A 25,344-nucleotide genomic window follows, 5' to 3' on the forward strand; every position below is an offset into this window, starting at 1 on the left:
TCGCGGTCCTCAACGTCAAGTTGGCAACCGCGAGCAAGCAAAATGACATCCTGGCGAGTCTTTTTCCTCGTTCGCGATCAACAACATCAAGTTGGTGATCGCGAGCATGGAAAATAAACCTCCCGGTGAGATTCTCAATGCGGGGAGGTCAGGTTTCTCATTGCGAGTGGTCGCGTATGCTCGCGACCACTCGCGATGAGAAACTGCCAGTCCGCTTTGAGAAAGCTGCAGCTCGAGTAAAAATCTACTTGAGCGGCAGAAAACTACAGCTCGCACTGTGCAAGATGCCGTTTTCAATGACTGCACAGTGCCGGATGCTTGTCCGCACTGTGCAATCATTGAAAACAGAATCTTGCACAGTGCAAACAGGGTACTATGCAGTTCGTGAAGTGCTACGCGTAGCTCGCGTAGTGCGAAGTGCACTTTGCGTAGCTACGCGTAGCACTACTTCGCGAACTACGCCCAGGATTAAAAAAAGGGAAGACCTCTTAACACCATCCATGCACTACGGATTTCCCACTTACGGCGAAGCCACTACCATCGCTCAATAGCCTTACTACCAAAATGGATGTAAGCCCTGACCCCTCAGGTCCTAATGCTTTCATCATCAACTGCCCACCCAACCTTTCGAAAAACACAGCCAAAAACCACAAGCATCACTTACTAAGGTCTAAGCCCGAAACTTTAATCTTGGACGTATATTATTGTGCAAACAAAGGTAGTAGAGTTAATGACCTTATTTTCTACACCAGAAAAAGAGCATGTTGGCGTAAAGTCCTCTACTCTATGCTCCGAATAGTATGTACCAGGAAAACACCCCATGGTCTCAAACTGACTACAGCTCCTTCCCCCACGCTCAACGCCAATGCCACCATCACCCTCTATAACAATGGGATCATCCTTATACAAGCATTTAATATCAATCTGATTAAGATAGCCACTATCTTCCCGTCACTCAAGCACGCGGCCTCGGTGAAGTCCAATGACACCCACCATAATTCTTCCAGCAATCAGGTCATCACCAGTGCTCCCCCCCCTCTCAGCCTAGATCCTCGCTCCCTTTGAATTACTCCTCACTGATAGATGCTCACAGTGCAGCTCAGTCCCTGGTGGAGGTACCCCAACCTTCTAGTCCCTCGACCCAACACGTGATAAACATTTCAGGGCAGCTTGGTGCATGACCACCTTGTCCGATTCTTTCTGTTCCCCGCATGGAGAACTCACCCAGTTCCCTATTTTCATTGCCCCAGCAAGTGAGGGACTTTTCGAGTCCTCTCGGTACACAGTCACCTAGTCCGACCCCTTCTGCTCTGCGCGCGCGGAGAGATCCCCAGGTGACCGTGTATCTTTGCCTTCAACAATTGAACACTCTCCCCTCATCCCTTCCCCTACGCCACATACCATGTGGGTGATGGGACAAATGCCCTACTTCTGCCATGATGTGTCATACCCTCAATCCCCGGGAGGCCTTCCTCAGGACCCTCAGAGATGTGTTCAAACCACTGTCGCTAACGCTACATCTTTGACTCCAGACCATGATTTGTCATACCCTCGATCCCCAGTAGGAACTGCTCAGGGCCCTCAGAGATTTGGTCAGACCCCTGTCGCTAACGCTACATCCTTGACCCCCGACCATGATTTGTCATACCCTTGATCTCCAGTAGGAACTGCTCAGGACCCTCAGTGATATGGTCAGACCACTGTCTCTAACGCTACATCTCTGTTTCCCAAGGTTCACCACAACCCACTAGTTCCACACGTTCCACTCCCTCCCCTGGAACAACTATCCACCACCTTAGGGCACGCAGGCTTACACAGAGACTCCCCTTCTCTATCAAAACATCCTATACCCCTTTCAGACTTAGGTGCGCGCCTGGATGATATATATCTCCAGCTGCACCTTCTCACTGCTAAACTACATGTCCTAAAAGTCTTTTTAAAGGAATTTTTCCCAATGATCAGTTCCTTACTCACCTCTGTGAATCTGCCTAGAACCTCCCCCAGTGATAGTGATTGCTTGGGCCAGTTGGTAACCTCCGCCGTCTGGCAAACCATTCCCTTAGCTAACACGCCCACATGGCCCAGAAGAGCAGAGACCTTGGCGTCCAATTATCTTAATGACCTTCACAACTCTTATTCGACTAGGTCCAACCCCAACTTGACCCCACGAAGCAAATATAATCCATACATCCTAACCTGCACAGAGAACCTCCTCATAATCCTAGTCATCAATAAAGGCAATCTCAAGATAGTGAATGTCACCCAGACTCCCTCAGCCACAAATCCTCCACGTTTTAAATGTGTTCTACTCAATTACAGATCAGCCAGCAAACATGCCTCCGAAATATTCGACCTAATTCAACACAATGATCTCAACATCATCATCCTTACTGAATCCTGGCTAAATCCAGCCTCCACTCCTATTTTAGACCTCCTTGTACCTCCTACTTACGACATAATTATGGTAGAAAGAGTCATGAAGCTTGAGGAGGCCTAGCTTGCATTCACACGAACACACTCTCGATATCCCAAATAGAGTCCTCTCCGCCTTCTGCTTGTGAATATCTTTGTCTCAACATCGCAAGTAACAACCGGCCGGTCTGCAAACTTCACACCTTCTATCACCCTCCAGGAGACAACCTCCCCTTCATTGAACAACTAATGGAGATCATCTCGAGAAATATCGACTCAAATCTTTCTTGGCGATTTCAATCTCCACTGGTCTAATCCTAATGACCAAGCGGTTACTTGCCTTAAAGACATAAAGACTTTTGAAGGATCATGAACTTAAGCAGCACTGTGATCAACCAACACACAACAAAGGTGAAACCTTAGACCTCATTATCTCAAAAGGGCAGTCCATCACACTTGAATCCATTACCCCTTGCAATTGGTCAGACCACCACTGCATTCTCTTCTATATCAACATGGAGGTGAAGCTGAGGAAGGCTCATCCAATGAAATCTAAGATCTGGAAAAGGAATCTCAGCTCAATTAACCCAGTTGAATTAGCTGACCAATGTAAAACTGCCTTCTCCTCCCAAGCCGACTTGAGTGAGGTTCAGTTACTCACCGATGCCTACAACTCGACCATCTCTAACATCCTGGATGATATTGCACCACTTCAACTAAAAAAATCCAAACCATGGTACAACGACAATCTAAACACGGAACAACGCAATCTTAGGGCAGCTGATTGAGCCTGGAAGTCCAATCCCTCCCTGGCACACCTAAAATTCCTTAGAGATGTCAGGAGTATTTACAACAAGCAAATCAAGTGCGCTAAGGCAGAGTTCTTCAGACAACAAAGTGATCAAGCCGCTAATCGCCCCAAGAAACTCTTCGAACTGGTCAAACAACAATCAACTGCGGGTACAAATCACTCTGTCTCCAATTTCAGCCCACCGTCTGGCAATTAATGTTCTGCTTTCTTCATTGAGAAATCTCGACTCATCTCCAGTGAACTTGCCTCCAAGAAGACTCTAATACCAGCTTCTGGGCCTGCACCACCTCTTGTCATAGAAAAGCCTGTTCCCACTAGCCTGATAATCAAGAACAAGGCCTCATGGATCACCTTTACCCCTTTCAGTGAAAAAGACATCTACAGGATTCTCCAGAACATCAATCCATCCAACCACTTTAGTGACCCACTGCCACCGACCATCTTCAAAGAGATCAAGAACGCTCTCATTCCCACATGGACAAGGACAGTAAACGCTACTCTATCCCAAGGCACAATCCCAGAATGTCTAAAAGCAGCACAGGTATCACCCATACTGAAAAAAAACAACCGCTGAGAAATCTGACCTCAAAAATGTTCGCCCCATATCTAACGTCCCCACTCGAGCTCAACTTCTCGAAAAATGTGTACAATCCCAACTTTGTGCTCACATGGAGAATTTCCAACTCCTTAACCAACATCAATCAGGCTTTCGGAAGGGGCACAGCACAGATTCAGACCTCATGCACATTATCGACGACATATTAAATATACTCGACCAAAATTACTCCTGCCTCCTGATCCTCCTTGATCTTTCCTTCGCATTCGACAAGGTTAATCACAACAACCTCCTTTCCACTCTGAAGAACAGGATGGGATTCTCGGGTCTGGTGCTACAATGGTTCTCCTCCTTCCTCCACCAAAGAACAAAAAGAGTTAAGGCAAACTACTCCCTCTCCCAGCCCTCTCAAGTACTCATGGTTGTCCCCCAAGGTTCCGCCGTCTCTCCAATCCTTTTCAACCACTTTTTAGAACCTCTTGCTAATTATCTAAATGACAAGAACATTCCCTTCCATATGTATGCTGACAACACACAACTTTACCTGAAAATGTCATCCCTGGATAACATCATAACACTAAAATCTAGCTTAATGTCTACTTAAAATTGGTTAACTGAGAACCACCTCCTGCTCAACACCTCCAAAACTGAATTCCTTATCATCTCTCCTCCGAACCACCCCGTCGTCTGACCTTTGGCTGACTCACCTCACTGCTTTCAATTGCACCCCTCTCATCATAGACTGCCAAATCACTCGGAATCACCTTGGACAAGCAAAATGTAAAATGAAAAATCATATCAGCAACGTATGTAAGGGAGCTAATCACTTGATGAGGACACTTAGAAATATCAAGCCCTTCCTTCCACAAAATGACTTCAAACAAGCGGTCCAAGCACTGGTCTTGCCGAGGCTAGATTATGGCAGCGCTACACTCTGTGGCCTTCCCAAATACACCCTGGCTCCACTAAGGTCAGCACTGAACGTTGCAGCCAGACTAATTACTGGTACCAAAGGTAATGAGCACATTTCACCAGTCCTAAAGTCTCTTAATTGGCTACTCTATGAAGCTCGAATCCAGTTTAAGATTATCGGTCTAGCGCACAAAGCGCTGCACGAGAACACCCCCAGGTACCTAGCACAAAAGCTTGAATTATCATGTGGCGAGAGAGCTTTAAGAAGCGCTAACAACTTCCTTATATATATATATATATATATATATATATATATATATATATATATATATAGTCACAATCCTGGCACACCACTTTGCTGACCTTCCAGGTACAGATCACTCGACGCGGAGAAATGGTTTTCTCAATAAAGTGTTTTAATAGTGCAATTAACAACCAGTCTGAACCAGGCAAATGCCTGCCTGACGCGTTTCGGCCGTCAATACGAGACCGATTTCCAGGTGTACACTGGCGAGGACACGATGACTTCATTGTCAGCATACCTACTAAAGGATTTTAAGTTTGAAAGGAGACTTTGAGACACATCATTTGCAATACGAACTACTGAGACCAGAATGCAATGTAGCCACGCCCACTACGGCCGCAATTGAATATTAAGCGCTACAAACATGGCGCGAAACTGTGAAACTCTCCCTCCTGATGACACCAGTGAACAAGGGCTGCAGAAGCCTGAAACGCGTTTGGTCTTCATATGTGCGAGATGAAGTTGCCGTTTTCCCTGCCACTCCTGAAGAATAAAAAGGTTGAAAAACGCTGATGTGTGGTGCCTCAATTGGAGAGTGAATGGCGATTGGAATATATATATATATATATAGTCACAATCCTGGCACACCACTTTGCTGACCTTCCAGGTACAGATCACTCGACGCGGAGAAATGGTTTTCTCAATAAAGTGTTTTAATAGTGCAATTAACAACCAGTCTGAACCAGGCAAATGCCTGCCTGACGCGTTTCGGCCGTCAATACGTGGCCTTGATTAGATATATATATATATATAAATATCCTTCAAAGTGTGTCCCGTGCTCGGGGATGCACTCCATCACAGGCGAACTCACAAAGTCCTTTTCATTAGGGGAACCGGCAGTTGCATTGCTGAGCTTATTTTCGGCCTAACATGTTTCAGAGCCCCCAGCTCCTTTCTCAAAGGCAGTCCTCAGCCTCGCGCAAACAAACAACGTGCACTCGTTTTTTTCTTCATTTAAGTACCTTTAATAGGGACAGCACCACCCAAGAAGGAAAATGGGGCGCAAGGTAAAGACTAGACTGTTACCTGTATGCGACATCACTGTGCTTTAAATTAAACCGTGCATTTGAGCAGCTGGGGCCCACTGGAGGGTTGAAAAACTTGGAATAATTTCCCCAGTCGTGCAACACCCACTGGAGGGTTAAAATTAATGCAATGTGCACTACGGATACCAGAATCCTTAGCAAAATGGGATACCAGAATCCTTAGCAAAATGGCTCACCTGCAACCTATTAAAGGTACTTAAATGAAGAAAAAAACGAGTGCACGTTGTTTGTTTGCGCGAGGCTGAGGACTGCCTTTGAGAAAGGAGCTGGGGGCTCTGAAACATGTTAGGCCGAAAATAAGCTCAGCAATGCAACTGCCGGTTCCCCTAATGAAAAGGACTTTGTGAGTTCGCCTGTGATGGAGTGCATCCCCGAGCACGGGACACACTTTGAAGGATGTTTTACACGGCGGTCCAGGCCGTGGGGGACAGCACCACCCAAGAAGGAAAATGGGGCGCAAGGTAAAGACTAGACTGTTACCTGTATGCGACATCACTGTGCTTTAAATTAAACCGTGCATTTGAGCAGCTGGGGCCCACTGGAGGGTTGAAAAACTTGGAATAATTTCCCCAGTCGTGCAACACCCACTGGAGGGTTAAAATTAATGCAATGTGCACTACGGATACCAGAATCCTTAGCAAAATGGGATACCAGAATCCTTAGCAAAATGGCTCACCTGCAACCTATTAAAGGTACTTAAATGAAGAAAAAAACGAGTGCACGTTGTTTGTTTGCGCGAGGCTGAGGACTGCCTTTGAGAAAGGAGCTGGGGGCTCTGAAACATGTTAGGCCGAAAATAAGCTCAGCAATGCAACTGCTGGTTCCCCTAATGAAAAGGACTTTGTGAGTTCGCCTGTGATGGAGTGCATCCCCGAGCACGGGACACACTTTGAAGGATGTTTTACACGGCGGTCCAGGCCGTGGGGGACAGCACCACCCAAGAAGGAAAATGGGGCGCAAGGTAAAGACTAGACTGTTACCTGTATGCGACATCACTGTGCTTTAAATTAAACCGTGCATTTGAGCAGCTGGGGCCCACTGGAGGGTTGAAAAACTTGGAATAATTTCCCCAGTCGTGCAACACCCACTGGAGGGTTAAAATTAATGCAATGTGCACTACGGATACCAGAATCCTTAGCAAAATGGGATACCAGAATCCTTAGCAAAATGGCTCACCTGCAACCTATTAAAGGTACTTAAATGAAGAAAAAAACGAGTGCACGTTGTTTGTTTGCGCGAGGCTGAGGACTGCCTTTGAGAAAGGAGCTGGGGGCTCTGAAACATGTTAGGCCGAAAATAAGCTCAGCAATGCAACTGCCGGTTCCCCTAATGAAAAGGACTTTGTGAGTTCGCCTGTGATGGAGTGCATCCCCGAGCACGGGACACACTTTGAAGGATATATATAAATATATATAACTAATTAATTGAATTAATTTAATCAATTTAATGATTCAATTCCTTTACTAACTTTTGTTTATGTTCCTGTTTCTGTTGAATTGATATTGCATAAATTTTTGCATAATTATCAGCGGTAAGGAACCTATATGCTAAACAAAACAGTCTGTCTTCCAAGACTGGGGCTAAGACTTCTTTTGTTGTTTTCTATGTCAATTGTACACCATTGTCATGACGATTCTTCTATGATGCACAGTACTTAATGGTTGTCAGTTGCTGTTACCTGGGATATTGACAAAGGGGGCTTGCCGTTGAAACGCGTCATGGTTTTCTGACGATAATAAATTCCTTCATGCTTCATTCTCACGGAGTCTACGCCTGTTTTGAATTTCTACAGCAGGATTGGTTGTATATAAATAAATATATATATATATATATATATATATATATATATATATATATATATATATATATATTCACTGAAAAAACCATAGGTTTCACACATGTTATAGTTAGCGGAAATTTTACTGATAAAAAACCAGTGAAATTCCCCCGTTATAGTTAGTGCAGGCAACTATAACTCACGCGACCACAATCCTCTGCTGATGCTAATACTGTATTTAGACACTTATTTGCCCATGTCTTCTTCCATACATTTTTAGCTATACATATATTACAAATATTTTTTTTTCATAAAGACACATATGTCATCAGCAGAAGATTGCGGTCGCGTGAGTTATAGTTGCCTGCACTAACTATAACGGGGGAATTTCACTGGTTTTTTATCAGTAAAATTTCCGCTAACTATAACATGTGTGAAACCTATGGTTTTTTCAGTGAATTTGCAAGGTTTTTTAAATGCTAATTCCTAACTATAACGTGTGTGAAACCTATGGTTTTTTCAGTGAATTTGTACGGTTTTTAAAATGCTAAGTTACTTTACGCCATTCGTGGCGTGCGCGCCCACTTAACGCAGTTCGTTCCGTGCGCGCACGGTGCGCTTCGTGCACCGTGCGCGCACAGTAAGCACGCGGTGCTTACTGTGCTTACGGTGCTTATAAGCCATGCACAAATGGTGCCCTTCGGGCACCATTTGCACACGGGGTGGAGAGAGTGTGGATAATTTTTTCTTTGATTATTTTTGTTAAAAATATTGAGGTTTTTCAAACTACTGATAAGCCCTGCACATTTGGTGGCCTGCGGCCACTAAAAGCACAGGGGGTGGGGAGAGTGTGGATAGTGTTTTTTTTTTTTTACATTTTTTACCGTACGCGTACGGTAAGCGTAATCGGCGAAATTAGCGAAAAAATAAAAATGGCTTTTTTGGCCTTGGGGGGTCTTGGGGGACTCCCTCATCATGGCTATGTGTGTGTGAGCTGTCAAAACAGCTCCTTTACATGTGTATTGGTTTTATTTAACAACCTAACTCTCAGTGCGAGAGAGAAAATGGCGGCCGCCGCTTCCTGGTTTCGGCCGATTCGAATGTTTACAAAGATCTAAGAGCCAATCAGAATCGCGCTTGCGCACGCCACCGTACGCGTACGGTAAGCTTACGGTAAGCGTACCGTAAGCTGGCTCAGATATATATATTGATTTAAAGGCTATTTTCTCAGAATCTACTGAACAGATTTACACCAAACCTACAAAAGGCACTTCCTTGACCTGAGGACTACCTCTCTGCCAAATTTCAAGTAATTCTGTTCAGCCGTTCGGGCTGTAGCCCTGTCTAAAGGTCCTATGGAAAAATGCATGGAAAAAACGCGTTTTGGGACCCCCCTTTTATCTCAGCCCCCGCTTGACGAATCCTCCCGAGACTTTCAGGGTAGGAGCGGAGCGTAGCGCCCCACCTATTTTGAGAAATTCGCGAGGATTTGTCGACCGGCGCCAAAGTTATTCATAATAGAATGTTGCGGATTTCCTATGGAAAAGGGGTCCTAACTATAACTACCTACTGGCGACCGCCAGTAGGTAATATATATATATATATATATATATCTTGAACAAGGTCAAAGCTGACTGAAACGCGTTGGGTTTTGTAAACCTGCTTGCCATGCTTGGGATGTTATTAAATTGAATTGGAACTGCACCATACCAGGGAGTGCGTGTGGATTTTTTCCTGAACCAGGAGCCTTGATTGAATCTTACAACGGCTGACTCTGCCGTCTCCACATTTCTCGCACCGCCAAGAGCGCCAAATGCCGCCAGTAACGAGTCCTCGCTGTGGAAATATATATATATATATATATATATATATATATATATATATATATATATATATATATATATATATATATATATATATATATATATATGCCTTTACCATGCCTTCCATTACTCCGCAGTCTTTACAACAAATGCGTCTTTACCACCCATTCCTTTACCACACATATCATTACAATCAATGACATGCCTTAGTGAAAAGTTTTCAACCCCAAAAGTACAGAACACATAAGAAAAATACATCAATGGAAATTACCTAAGGAGACATTAAGAACTCTGTCAGTATGTCTCATCACAGGTACAAAATTATAATCATTATAAAAATGTATCAAAATCACCTTTACTCTCACTAAAATAAATAGAGACCGTGGTGGCAAGTTACCTCAGGCCGTATAATGTCATGAGACCTAGCTAGCCTCTTAAAAGAAATAAAAGCAAAATATACAATAATGCAGGGTAATAAAAATGCACTATGGGAAGTCCATACACATTATTTAGTAATGACCAATTTACAATACAAATGGCCTAGGGTACAATTGCTCAGATCATCACTTTTGTTCTTACAGACCAGCTCCAGTGGTGATAATTAGATGCTGCGCACTTGATCGTCTGACTATATTCTGTGCTCAGAAGCCACAGGGCATCATGGTGCTACCATCCAACTGTTTTCACAAGGGGATAATCCATCTGTTTCTGGGGAGAACATGAGAGAGACAAAAAAATATTAAATGTGACAGGGATACCTCAGCTTGCAGACATGTGGGACATATGGTACTCAAACAAGTGCGGTCATTGTGTCCGCCGTCGTCTGGAACCACAATTTAACTACGGGGATTCCATTTTGCTTGGAGCACCAGTAGCAGTAAGGTACCATATCAGAATTTCAGATAGATCTTCCTTGCCGCTGGCAATGATACATAGTCCAAAAAAGGCTCAAACCTCACATAACACTTGAAGTCCAAAAAGTCAGCTCCAAGGGACCCTACTGCCACATTCCTAAAATTCTCAGTATGTTTGAAATACCTAAAAGCCTTCTTAAGCGTAGACTTTGAAAGATACAAGGTGATGAGAGTAGGGGACCAAAAGTCACCTATACCAATTCAAAATAACATACTCTTGACATAGGAGAGCCTTTTGATTTTACCAAACGTATCACTAGAGTTTACATCCAAAAAGGAAGTGTAATAATCTCCCAGCTCTGGTGAGTACTCAAACCTACGCCAAAAAAGAAGTGGCCTAAGCTGTGCCTTATATATCATAGGTTCCAGACCCAGATCTCGGGTTTTTTTTGTAAGTCAAGTTAGAGCTTTAATGAACGCATTCTCAGCCACCCCTAATGCAGTCAGATTGGTATTGCCCCATAATTTCACCCCATACAGTGCACTACCCTCAGCTTTAGCTCTGTATATCTCTAGAGCAAGGGATATACACATGACACTTGAGACCCTAAACAATTTTAAGATAACAGCAGAGTGATGGATGAGGTTCAAACTACTACGCTCAACCTGGTGGGCCCAAGAAAGTGATTTAGTTAGCTTAATCCCTAAAGACACAAAGTCAATCACCATATCTAATGGCCTATCTTCCAAGATAATGAAACCCCTGAAAGACTTATGGGGATGGATGGCCATAAACTTTGTCTTGAAATAATTAATTGCCAAGCCTCGCTCACTACAAAAGCTCACAAACGTATCCACTAGGAGCTGAAGGCCCCTCTGTGTGTTTGATATTAAAAGAGCATCATCAGCAACAAGAGAGGAGGGTCTTATGTCTAGCCAAGCAGGGAGCATCATTTAGGGTGTCCTCTATAACAAAGCGCTACATCATTTAGATAGAGATCAAAATTAGTCGGGTGAGGAAACACCCCTGCTGGATACCTTTTTGAGTATGTATTTGGTGGGTTAGCTCCCCCCACCCCATCTAACTTCGGCATATGTCACCTCATATAAGTGCATTAACACATCCATGAAAAGAGAAGGAATTCCTTTATTCCTGAGAACCTCCAACAGCTTTCCACGGGGAACTAGGTTGAATGCAGGATTTAGGTCTATAAAGACCAGGTCTAGGTGTGCTTTGTGGGGAATAACAGTCTTCCATTAGAGTAATAAAAGCTAACAACCTGGTCAATTGTATTAACACCTCCATGAAAGCCCACCTGTAGAGGGGAAAGAGCATGGTGGTACACAATCCAACCTTCCAGTTTCCCCAAGATCGCCTTGCAAAGACTTTTTGGGCCACATCAAATACATTAATAGGTCTGTAGTCTATGGGTGAGTTTTGCAGGCACTTTTTGTAATAGGAACAATTTCAGCAGCCTTCCAGCTGGAATCATGGCTCCTTGGAGGATACAGTTGGCAAGAGTATTATAGTGCAAGCCCTGACAATCAATATTTGATTAAAAAAGTTCACCTGGAATGCCATACTATAGCTTTATTTGCAGTAGCTGTCTCAAACAGCTCCATCATATCAAAGTCCCGCTTATAGAGCTCAGAAAATTGTGATTACCATGTAACAGAGGAGATTGAGTCAGCCAAAGAATGAATTGGACGTTGGTCACCATTTGCTACAATCTTCCAAAATTTCCTAGTGTCGCAGGAGACTACAGCTTTGTAAAGCGACTCCCATTTGTATGTGTCCCAATCCTTGTGCATTTTATTTGAATTAGATTGTACTCTTTTTTCTTAATTCTTATCAAGTTGGGCTCACCACAAAGAAGAGCCGAATGAAGCTCATTTTTCTTCTCATTGTAAGTTTTATTATCCAACGTCCGTTCAGATCATAGAGGACACGCACCAGACCTATAAGAATGCATAAAACATTTACTCAGTTACTTGACTAGGTCCCCATTAATCATAGCAACTCTAGATTGCCACAGTTAATCTCTAGAATGGACTGAGACAACCTTTTCTAAATTCAGAGTACTTGCCTCTAGAACTTTCATCATGTAGTCCTTAGTACCCGTATTGACTGCTATTTTTTCCCACTTGATTCTGCACTTATCATTTGAGGGCTCTGCATTTGTATTTAGGGATACCGGGACATTTGTCATAAAGCTAAATAAGTTCTTTAAAGAGCAATGAAGAGCATTTTGGTCACTGTCATCCCTTAGCACAACCTTCAAATCAAGTAAGTTACCCCATAAATGCAAGGAAATTAGGCAATAGTCAATTCTGCTAGTATGGCCTACCTGATTGAAGGTATGGGCAGCAAAAGGATCCGAAACTCTACAATCGTTATAAGGCCTTAAGCCAAAAGACAATGTGAATGTCATAAGCTGGTAAGCAGCAATTGACCAACATTTCACGGGGACTGTATTAAGAGAAGGAATTCCCCATATCTTAACCTCCTCACTAACAGGAGAGCCACAAACTAAATCCATTAGTTTTAATGTCTTATTAAAGTTCCAACTGATGATGGAATCTTTCTGATCAAGTGATGAGAGTGACGAGAGCACTAAGATCACAAAGTGCCTGGGTCTCAGCCCCTCCTCCACATACCCAATTATAGACATTATAAACAGAATAGGTATAATACTTGTAAATGCCCTTTGTAAATACCGAAAGTAGAACTTTACGACTTACAGTATTCACAAAGGGCATTTACTTGTATGAAAAGCCCTTTTGTGAATACCAAAAGTTATAAAGTTTGACTTTTGTCTAACTTTACCATTGTGAATTGGGATCATAGAGTATTGTGGGGGCTCCTTGCCTGGAGCATGAAAAATAGATGATAGACTCCTGACGCACCTTTATTATTTATTTATTTATGTAATCTTTTTTGGGTGTCCCTGGAACACCTTATATGCTATGTATGTCACTTAAAAATAACAACTTATCTTAGAGGTGAAGTACCACATTGTAAAGGTACCTAAAAAAAGTAGCCTGTGTGATAAACACTACATGATAAAGGTGCTGTGTGCTGAAGTGTGCATTGTAAAAGTGGCATATCCTATTTTGGAGGCTTTCCAGGCTTAATAGGTTTCAGGGATATGTTTACACTTCCCTGACAAGTGCATGGTACCTGGATCTTCTACACCCATTACCTATACCAATCCATCCATGATGTTATACCTTTGGATTTCATTCTCACATGGCATGATTTGATGTATGGTATGTCTATGTCAGTAGTATTCAATGCGTAAACTTAGTTTGTTTAAACATTTTGGTCAATATTCATTGCAACATTTGCATGGAATCAAACTTATCATCTACATTCTATCGGCAGAAAGACTGCAAAATTGAGAATTTGAACCAGATCCCTGAACAATTTTTGAATTATTATTTGATGTCTTCGTGTAGCCACCATAATTCCTCATTATCCCTTTTTTCTTTTAAAGTTTTAGCCTCATTGTTTGATCCTATCTTTCCTTTATCGGGTTCCCTTAGTTATATCCTGTGATTTCTAAAACTACATAATCTCACAAGCATTCCTAATCATGTGGTGGCCAAATAAAGCACAGCATGCTATATAAATCATTACCATTGGCCACATGTTGCTTCTGGCTGAAGCACATTCCATACTCTAGTCCTCATGATTATGTGTTTTTGTGGACAGTCTTTGACCAAGCCTTCATGACAATCTAGGGCCTCTGGGTACTATAGCCCCACTTCATTATTGGGACATTAAGACATTTAATGCAGTTAAACTCTGTCAGTCCTGATGAGATTATCACAACTCTGGTGTGTCTACCAAGCTGGTTTTTATTTTGAAAGCCTAATTGTGTTAGAAATAATAAAATAATAATATCTCATCCCTGGGCATCAGAGACCCTGGATGCCAAACTGTCAGAAAAAACAGTTATTCGAAAAGACAAACAAGAAACACTGGTTCAGAAAGAGCATCACAGAATGCAAAGTCATTTAGTCAAAGACCTGGGACCATATCACATGAATTTCCCTGGGGGATCAATGAGCAGGTGGGCCCACTTTGATATTATAGAAGGGGTTGTAGATCCTTTTGTGGTCCCTTCTATAATACAGATAGTGGCAATGCACATGTAGCACTAGAGCTATCTGAAAGGAGTCTTCACTCATTCGTATGGGGTTGTGGCTCTATTGCACATGAGGAAAATGCTTTGCCTCTCTGTTTGCGAAGTATAGTGGACACAGGTGCAGAGGTAAAGAGGCAGTCAGAAACTGCTCTGTCTCTGTGCCATCAAGAGGTGTAACCCGCTGCAAGGGTGTGAAGGCAGTTCCATGGACCCCCAGACATACCCCGGTAGACTATTGTAGAGGGTCCCTGCACGCTCCTGCCAGAGGATCTTTGTTCCCCTTTAAAATGCAGGCTGGGTGCCTCCTGAATTGTGAACGTCCACTTCAAACAGAGGCTCGGCCTTTCATTAATGTACTGCCACGTGGTCATTTGCAAGTTTGCCTCTGCCCTGGGGCAGTGCATTATCTGTAATAGGAAAGGAGTCCCAACTTTGCACCTAGCATACCTTGTTAAAGGTGCCCAGCAGTGCAAATGGGGACTGTGCACCCTATCTATAATAGAACCCCTGGTTAACTTTTGCTAAGTATTTGAGACAAATCAGCACAACTGTTCATCTACTTGTGTACTCTAGTGCGATTAATACTTATATTGCTTTTACCAATTGTCTGTGAATTTCCTTCTAAATATTTTCTACCCTCTTGCCATTCTTCTTATTTCTCAGTGACACTCATCTTATGAATTCTTCACGGCAGATTTACAGAGGTCTGTTGATGAAGGTGGACTGCACTTCTTTCATGGTGCTTCTCAATCCTGTAATGGGGAACCATTTCACAAAGGGAAATCCCCATGTGGAGAATCTCCAAACACCCAGAATTATGCCTCTGTCTAGGCGGAAATCTTCTCAGGGATGCTATTCGCCAAAACTGTTTGAAGATCTCAACCTCAGTCTAAAATTATCTGTCTCCACCACCTCAAATAATGAGTGGGGGCTCCAATCCCTAAATATACAACTCTAAAATTATTACATGTAATTTACACCTGTATGGGGAGAGATCTCTGAGTAGAAAGGAATAAATAAACACCACACACCTAACCAAAAAGTCACACAACTCACTAATTGCACTCATGTAACTCATCTTCCACCTAGGAATACTTCACTACTAGGGCACAACACACCAGCTCTGGAATCCAAGAAGCATCTTACCTACTGAAAAAAAGAGGAACTTCACTCAGGAGGAGCCTGATGTTGAAGTTACATTCCTTTTTATATTTTTGAGGGAATAGTCTACCTCCACACAACCTTAATGGAGTACATATCTGGAATTAATTTCAGATGGTGATGATTGTGAAAAAGCTGTGTTTGCTTAAACCCTTCTCACCTTGTAGTATAGTGTAGTTGAAGGTATTTAAAGCTAAGTTATGAGATATGAATTATATTGCGTGCTTATTTAAATGCATTTGAAATGAATTAGAAAATGTTACCAATTAACATAAATTCAACCCAAATTTAATTTTATATTATAACATTCTTATTTTAAAATAATGGTAGTTACTATTATATTTTACTTTAACAATATAACCTTTATACTTCGAAAACAAAATGGCCAAAAATTTAATTTTAAAATAAATTATACTGCAATCTTCTCTATGTGGTTTTGGGGTTAGTGTTATTCCTTTCGTCTGCTGATTTCTAAGCCTGGGCGAAGCACTACGCTACGCTCGCGTAGTTTGCGAAGTTCGCGCTACTTCGCACTACGCGAACTGCACATAGCACAGTGCCACATGCGTCGCGTAGTGTTGCATAGTGCTGCGGTCATTTTTTGCTTGCTCGCGGTCCTCAACGTCAAGTTGGCGACCACGAGCAAGCAAAATGACATCCCGGGGAGACTTTTTCCTTGTTCGCGATCAGCAACATCAAGTTAGCGATCGCGAGCATGGAAAATAAACCTCCCGGTGAGATTCCCAACACGAGGAGGTCAGGTTTCTCATTGCGAGGGGTCGCGTATGCTCGCGACCGCTCGCGATGAGAAACTACCAGTTCGCGTTGAGAAAGCTGCCGCTTGAGTAAAAATCTACTCGAGCAGCAGAAAACTACAGCTCGCACTGTGCAAGATGCCATTTTCAATGATTGCACAGTGCCGGTTGCTTGTCCGCACTGTACAATCATTGAAAACAACATCTTGCACAGTGCGAACATGTTACTACGCAGTTCGCGAAGTGCTACGCGTAGCTCGCGTAGTGCGAACTTCACTTTGCGTAGCTTCGCGAAGTGCTACTTCGCGAACTACGCCCACCCTTACTGATTTCTATGAGAGTGTGTCGCAGTAACAGCGATTGGCCGTGTGTTGTGCTAAACTTATTCCCAAGCGTGGCTGGAGTAGATTTGAAACTGTTTTCTCAGTAATACTACTGTGGTAGATATTTGTTGAACTGCACTGGCTTACTCATTTGTGGGGTGTTTCTGTATCTGCATGTTTCATTCTAAGGCCACCTTCAATTTTTCCCAACCCCTCCCTTTTTTGTAGTACATTTTCCCCATTTTCAAATAAATTGTATAGTCGCTCCTACATTAACTACTACAACATACACCTCTGAGTACAGAGATCACAACACCCATTAAAGAGATCTCTGCGCTGAAAAGATAGGAGAGCTGGAGCCTAAGCTAACTTGATAGAGGTTTGTAAATAGTGTTTATGAATATGGGACTTACTACCACCAGAGAACTACTTTATATACTGTTAAATGTTTTCTACACATAGGTCTCAGTGTCTAGCAAGCCAAGAAGGTAGTTATTACCCAAGATACAACAGGAAACAACAATTAGTTCTGAACCACGCATATGATTACAATGAAAGTTTAACAACGCATGCAGCTTTACCACGCATGACTTTACCACACAGTTTTTACCATGACCTGCCTTTACAGCGCATGCCATTACCATGCAAAATGGAAGTATGAAGGTAAGTGCATTGTATGTATATGCTTGTGTGTGTGTAGCTATATATGTTAGGGGAAGGGAATTCTTAGGGTTTTCGGGGTTTGTTTTGTTGAGATGGCAATTTTTAGTGTTTATTGTGGATATGGAACTTTAGGTTGTATGGTATTTTTAGGGTTTAGGATGGGTATGTGTTTTTGGGTGGCAAGGGAAGTTTTAGGGTTTAGGGTGGGTATGTATTTTTGGGTGGCAAAGGAATTTTTTAAGGTTTAGAGTGGTTGTGGGTTTTTTCGGTGGCAAGGACATTTTTAGGATTTAGGGTGAGTATGGGATTCTGGGTGCTAAGTGAATTTTTAGGGTTTAGGATGGTGTTTTGGGTGGCAAGAGTATTTTTAGGGTTTTGGGTGGTATGGGATAAAGGGTTGTTAAGGATTTAAAAGCATTTGTGCTGTGAGCTATATATATATATATATATATATATATATATATATATATATATTCAATGAAAAAACCAAAGGTTTCACACATGTTATAGTTAGCTGGACATTTCACTCGTAAAAAACCAATGAAATTCCCCCGTTATAGTTAGTTCAGCTAACTATAACTCGCGCGCCCGCAATGCACTACTGATGACGTCACATATTACATCACTCATGACATGGTCAGTGACATCACTCATGACATCACTGATGACATCTCAAATGACATCACTGATGACATCATCCAGTGAATGTGTGTTTTTCTGAAAATTAAATATGTTTTATATATGTATATCTCAAGGTCGATGGAAAAATAAATGAGTATATAAGTGTCTAAATTGATGATTTGTTTCTGAAAAATTGATTGTATAACTGACTGATTAAGTGTATCTTAGTGAATACATGGCTTAGTGAGTAATGTTTAAATGTGTAAATACCTGTATCAGTCTCTCACTTTGTGTATAAGTGGCTGCATGGGTTGGTGAGTAGCTACATGGGTGTCTATATAGGTTATTAGTTGGTTTTTTGAGTATCAGTCTGAGTATCTTCATGGTGCAGTGGGGGGTATTACGTAGTGCATAGGTGCATGAATGAGTGACTCACTGTTTGTATGTGCTGAAGTCAGCATGTGTGCAGGACTGTATGGGTGGATGAGTGTGTGCATGGGTGTGTTAGTGAGTGAATGACTGTCTCAATAGTGTCTTCATAAGTAACTACATATGTTTTAAACTAGTATATGTGACTATTGTTGTTTATAAGTGAGTATATGTGAGAGTGAGAGATTGGAAGAGTTCCTGTATGAATAAGTATGTGTTTCTATAAGTGATTGTTAAAAAGATTATGGTGCCGATCATGATCCGGTAAAAACCGGGTACGAACCGTCGGACGGAGCACAATCTCCGCCCGACGCGTACCCGGTCGTCAATTTTTACAAACAAGGAATTACGATTCGCACGGGTACACCATTACCGTACGAATCGTAAAAAAGCCCGACCGAACAAAAAAACACCTACCAATGCGATCCGGGAAAGCGCCGACCTGACGTCGGGACGCTCGCAGCCAGCCATTCACGACCCAGGAATCACGATTCGCACCGACGTCACCCCGCACGGTGAATATTTTGCGGCAGCCAAAAACTGCCGGGAAATCAGGACGACGCGAACAAGGACCACCAGTACGCGACGGACAGACGACGACGCGAACAAGGAGGACCAGTACGTGACGGACACACAGGACGACGCCACCAAGGAGGACCCGTACGCGACAGAACGACGCGATCAAGGAGGACCCGTACGCGACAGGATGACGCGAGCAAGGAGTACCAGTACGCGACGGACAGACATGGACCCAAACCTACGAGTCATCCCTGCCCTCATAGCAGTCCACCTCCTCTACAGGTTACGACGCAGACGCCGCAGAAGGTCAGAATAACTAAGGGAGGGGGGAAAGTGGGGTGGGGTGGGGGTGGCACGACCAGGGCAGGCCACAAAACAACCACATAAGTCACACACCACACATGGCCTGGACATACCTGACTCCCATGCCCTGGTCACCACGAGGGGGTGGGGGCGTGTCCTGATAAGCCAGCGACCGCCACAACGGAAGTCCGTCACCACGCGAACCGGCAACACAACCAGACAGGTACATCCCGTACCCACGCCTGAAGAGCATGGGTACGAGTCTGACCACGCCCACACACGACAATGGCGGGACAGATCGCACCCACGTGGCAAAGGCCTGGGTACGGGCCGCACAAACATCACATAGCGTGGGGACGGATATGTACGGACCCTACCCCCACCCCGTATGCAAGGAGCGTACCCCCCACCCCAACAGTGAAAGTACAACCCGTACCCCCACCCGCGTATGCATGGAGCGCACCCCCCATGCCAACAGTGTAAGTACGACTCGAACCCTCACCCGCGTATGCAAGGAGCGTACCCCCCACCCCAACAGTGAAAGTACGACCCGTACCCCCACCCGCGTATGCATGGAGCGCACCCCCATGCCAAAAGTGTAAGTACGACCCGTACCCCCACCCGCGTATGCATGGAGCGTACCCCCCACCCCAACAGTGTAAGTACGACTCAAACCCTCACCCGCGTATGCAAGGAGCGTACCCCTCACCCCAACAGTGAAAGTACGACCCGTACCCCCACCTGCGTATGCATGGAGCGTACCCCCCATGCCAACAGTGTAAGTACGACCCATACCCCCACCCGCGTATGCATGGAGCGTACCCCCCAGCCCAACAGTGTAAGTACGACCTGTACCCCCACCTGCGTATGCAAGGAGCGTACCCCCCAGCCCAACAGTGTAAGTACGACCCGCACCCCCACCCGCGTATGCATGGAGCGTACCCCCCAGCCCAACAGTGTAAGTACGACCCGTACCCCCACCCGCGTATGCATGGAGCGTACCCCCCAGCCCAACAGTGTAAGTATGACCCGTACCCCCACCCGCGTATGCATGGAGCGTACCCCCATGCCAACAGTGTAAGTACGACCCGTACCCCCACCCGCGTATGCATGGAGCGTACCCCCCATGCCAACAGTGTAAGTACGACCCGTACCCCCACCCGCCTATGCATGGAGCGTACCCCCCAGCCCAACAGTGTAAGTACGACCCGTACCCCCACCCGCGTATGCATGGAGCGTACCCCCCATGCCAACAGTGTAAGTACGACCCGTACCCCCACCCGCGTATGCATGGAGCGTACCCCCCATGCCAACAGTGTAAGTACGACCCATACCCCCACCCGCGTATGCATGGAGCGTACCCCCCAGCCCAACAGTGTAAGTACGACCCGTACCCCCACCCGCGTATGCATGGAGCGTACCCCCACCACACCAGTGTAAGTAGACTCGTACCCTCACCTCGAATGCATTGAGCGTACCCCCACCGTGTATGTTCCAAGCGTACATATCCTGAAATCGGAGGTGTGTGTGCAGAGTCCACCCAGCAGTGCCCTGAGACAGGAGGGGTGGGTGTGGAGTCCTCCCAGCAGTGCCCTGAGACAGGAGGGGTGTGTGCAGAGTCCTCCCAGCAGTGCCCTGAGACAGGAGGGGTGTGTGCAGAGTCCTCCCAGCAGTGCCCTGAGACAGGAGGGGTGGGTGTGGAGTCCTCCCAGCAGTGCCCTGAGACAGGAGGGGTGGGTGCAGAGTCCTCCCAGCAGTGCCCTGAGACAGGAGGGGTGGGGGCCTATCACTCACAGCAGTGCCCTGAGACAGGAGGGGTGGATGTGGAGTCCTCCCAGCAGTGCCCTGAGACAGGAGGGGTGGGTGCAGAGTCCTCCCAGCAGTGCCCTGAGACAGGAGGGGTGGGGGCCTATCACTCACAGCAGTGCCCTGAGACAGGAGGGGTGGGTGTGGAGTCCTCCCAGCAGTGCCCTGAGACAGGAGGGGTGGGGGCCTATCACTCACAGCAGTGCCCTGAGACAGGAGGGGTGGGTGTGGAGTCCTCCCAGCAGTGCCCTGAGACAGGAGGGGTGGGGGCCTATCACTCACAGCAGTGCCCTGAGACAGGAGGGGTGGGTGTGGAGTCCTCCCAGCAGTGCCCTGAGACAGGAGGGGTGGGGGCCTATCACTCACAGCAGTGCCCTGAGACAGGAGGGGTGGGTGTGGAGTCCTCCCAGCAGTGCCCTGAGACAGGAGGGGTGTAACACATGTGTGTGAGGCCAGAATTATCCACATGCATACTGGCTACAAGGGAACATGTCCCCATGAACTCATGTCAACAGACTCCACACACAAGTACAGTGATCACCAAGGATGCCACGATTGTTGCAGGTGGACACATGGCCCTGCATGCATGGCCAAAGTAGAAGGGCTCCGTCACACACACAGCTCATGTAGACACAGCTCTGCGCTAAACATTGGGAACACCCTGCAGGGAAGAAAGCTGGGTACACAGAGGAAGGAATACACCCTGGGACAAGTGCACCATGCAGTAACTGCTCACATGAACAAAGAAAGTCAGCCAACACCTTGTGATGGCACACAGATCCCAGGGTCCCACCAATGAGCAGTACACCACTACATATCCCACACACCCAAACCCATACACACCACCCAAAACCATGTCGCAGCCCCACCAACACCAATACCAGCATAGCAGTAGTGTGATAATGAAAACAAAATTAAGCTTTATTCAGCATGAGCACAATGTCCGTGGATCGCAGGCAGTACAATCTTCACAAAGCCCATAGGGCAGTCAATGATTCTCAGCTGGATGGGGGACACAGTGGGATGCGTGTCCCCTACCTTGCCTGCACAGTCAAATGGCATCGTCTTCCACACTGGTGAGGGCATCAGGGGGGGGGGAAGCAACAGGCACCGCAGGGACATCAGGGCAAAGGGGCGGCGTTGTGGGTGCAGGGATGGAGGACTCCACCACAGGGGGTGGGTCAGTGCCAAAGGCGGAGGCCAGGATGGCACTACACACCTTTGCAAGGTCCTCCAGGGAGTCCCCTGCACCCGAAGGGACCTCAGGCCCCAAGGAGGGGGGGGTCAGAGGGATGGGTCGCAGCGCCACCGGGGGAGGGTGGAGACAGGGGGAGAGACTCAACCACCCTGACCGGGGACCTCCTTGACCGCTTGCGTGGTGGTGTAACTGTGGGGCTCAGGGACAGAGCGGCCATGAAGGAGTCCTTGGGGGAGATGTGGCCAGGAGAGCTGAGGGGAGGGGATTTGGAGGGAGTGGACTGGGTGGAATGCGGACTCTCACTATGGCTGCGTGTCACACGTTTGCCCCCCGACCCAGTGGGTGTGCCTACCTCACCCTGTGTGTGCGTGTCAGGAGGAGTGCGGTGGACCTTCCCTGCTGGTGTGGTGCCCGTGTCCGTTGATGTGGGTGCATGCCGACGTCTGGGTGTACGTGGGACAGGCTTGGGAGTGGGAAGTGTGGATGGGGCAGGGGTAGGTGGGGGGAGGTCGCGCTGCAGGAGACCCACTGCTGCAGTCAGTGTGGAGTCTATGGACCTCAGCAAGTTGCGTTGGTCAGCCTGCGATGAATGAATGCCCTCCAAGAAAGCCTCGATGTTGGTGAGGGTTTTGCCGTGGGCATGGAGGACATTAAGGATCGCAGCCTGACCAACCTGCAGTTGCCGCTGGATGTCCACAGACTCTGCATTGGCGGCAGCAGTGGAGACAGGGGCAGGAAGTGTGGTGCCTGGCAGGAAGGAGACATGCTGTGACCGGGCACGCTGGGAAGGGACACGAGCAAGTGGGAGGCGGCTGGTGGAAACTGAGGGGGCGGTGCGAGGTGTTGTTCCGCTGTCAGCTGCTGGTGCAGCCTCCGCCCACTCGGAGACATCCTCCTCGGACCTGTCAGCTTCGTAGTCTGATGTGCCAGTCGACAGGTCCTCGGCCACACTCTCCTCCGCCTCTGTCCCACTCGATGTGCCAGACCCGATGTCACGGCTGGCACCGGTGCTCGGTCCCTCCGCCTGGTCTGTGTCCATGTCTCCCTCTGTGTCCCCCGACGATGCTGTGGGCAGGGTGGAGAGACAGAAATTAATCAGACACCTGTACACATCTGTCACATGAGTCCAATCTACATAGGTAACATTGCATGGCCTGAAAAGGAAGATCCCTAACATCTACTGAACAGGGTACCGATGTAGGGCATGAAACACACAGTTGGTTGACCCACCATGCCACTGAAATACCATGGAGAGCATGAGACAATAGCTAAACACAGGAAACGGAGTCTGACATAGCACCCAGGCCCTGGGGACAATCCAGCACTGCATCTGCACCACACAGCGTTGGCAATAATACCGATGACCAGGGAGCATATCCATGAACTTGAGACACATGCTGCATAGGTAATGCTGAAAACATGCACAACATGACTCGGTCACTGCACCTTGCGTGTGTGTCCAGACAAACATCACACACTGCCCAGACCCAGCAAGTGGAAATCAGGAGTTAACACATAGGCATTGCCCGCCCCAACAAGACCCTACACGAGGCAAATTGTTGAGACACAGGTGGCACCAACATCTCATAGTCTGGGTGATACACACAGGGGCAGGCAAAAAGCAAGATTGGACGCCAAACAGCCAAGGTGCGCCTGTACAAATAATGAGGTACCAGTGCCCATCCTCAGATGAGTAGAAAAAGACACACAGGCACTGGCAACTGTGAGTATGAAGAAGGACAATCAGGTCAGGCTGCACAGTGGACACCTGTACAAAATAGCACGTCTATATACATGGTGACAGGGGACAATGGCACAGAGCACAACCTACGCTGTAGACACTGAGATTGGCCACGTTTATGATGACACATACACCACTGAGGAAAAGGTGCCCCAGGGGACAGTAGTGGGTACGCAACTACATGCTACTGAATGGTAATGACTGCAACACACGTCACCATCCCTGCACTATGTGTATCGCACACTCATGCACATCATGTCACAGGCCACTACATAGGACATGCGCGCTGTAAGGCATGACACATGAGAGACCAACTCCCATGTCTGGAGTCAGCATCAGTGGCAACTGACATGGAACCCACATGCAGTGAACTTGACAGTGCACAGGCAAGGTCCCACAACCTGTTACACACCACCCCCACACATGATGCTACAGTCATTGTTCTCGTGGACAAAGCGCCAGCCTACATTACCTTGTGAAGGAGTGACTACACACAGACCAGGGAACACATTGCAAGGAGGGGAAGGGTGGCAGGGGCACAGCGCTATACTGGGGCAAACAGGATCTGCACAGCACCTTTAAACCCTGCCAGTGAATTCATGCTACTGTGCCCTTACAAATGCCGGTGACACACAACAAACACAAATGTACCTACCCCCTTCCGGCTGCTGCATCGCCTGTAAGCGCCTCTCCAGGTCTGGAAAGACCACCGGCAGCACACGCCTGTGGAGGTGGCTCAGACGACGGCGGCCGCGGTTCTTGTGGCTCTCAGGTGAGTCCCCCAGCAGGAGCCGTGCAATCCTCCGCGTCCAGCACCGGATATCCTGCCAGCGTTTCCTCACCTGGGGCAGGCTCCGCCTCCGACCATCCACACCCCTCACGGCACTGACGGCGGTCAGCCAGATCTGCTCCTTGGCAGTGGCGCCTACCTGTGAGGAGGAACAAGTGACACCACATCAATACACCAGCCACATGTCACAGAGAGACATATGGGTACAAATTAGCTGGTTACAACAAGGCATGTCATGCAGCCAACGCATTGCACCTTTGTCATAGGGACATCATCCCCTGGTGAGGGCAAAAGCAGTACGTGCCACAGTGGGTACACAGGTGGAATGATGGCAATGTCACAATCAATGATCAAGGCTCACACTGTGCATCACACCCACCCCTCCTGTC

The sequence above is a fragment of the Triturus cristatus genome, chromosome 2_1 (assembly GCF_964204655.1).
Source record: "Triturus cristatus chromosome 2_1, aTriCri1.1, whole genome shotgun sequence".
NCBI classification, from domain to species: Eukaryota; Metazoa; Chordata; class Amphibia; order Caudata; family Salamandridae; genus Triturus; species Triturus cristatus.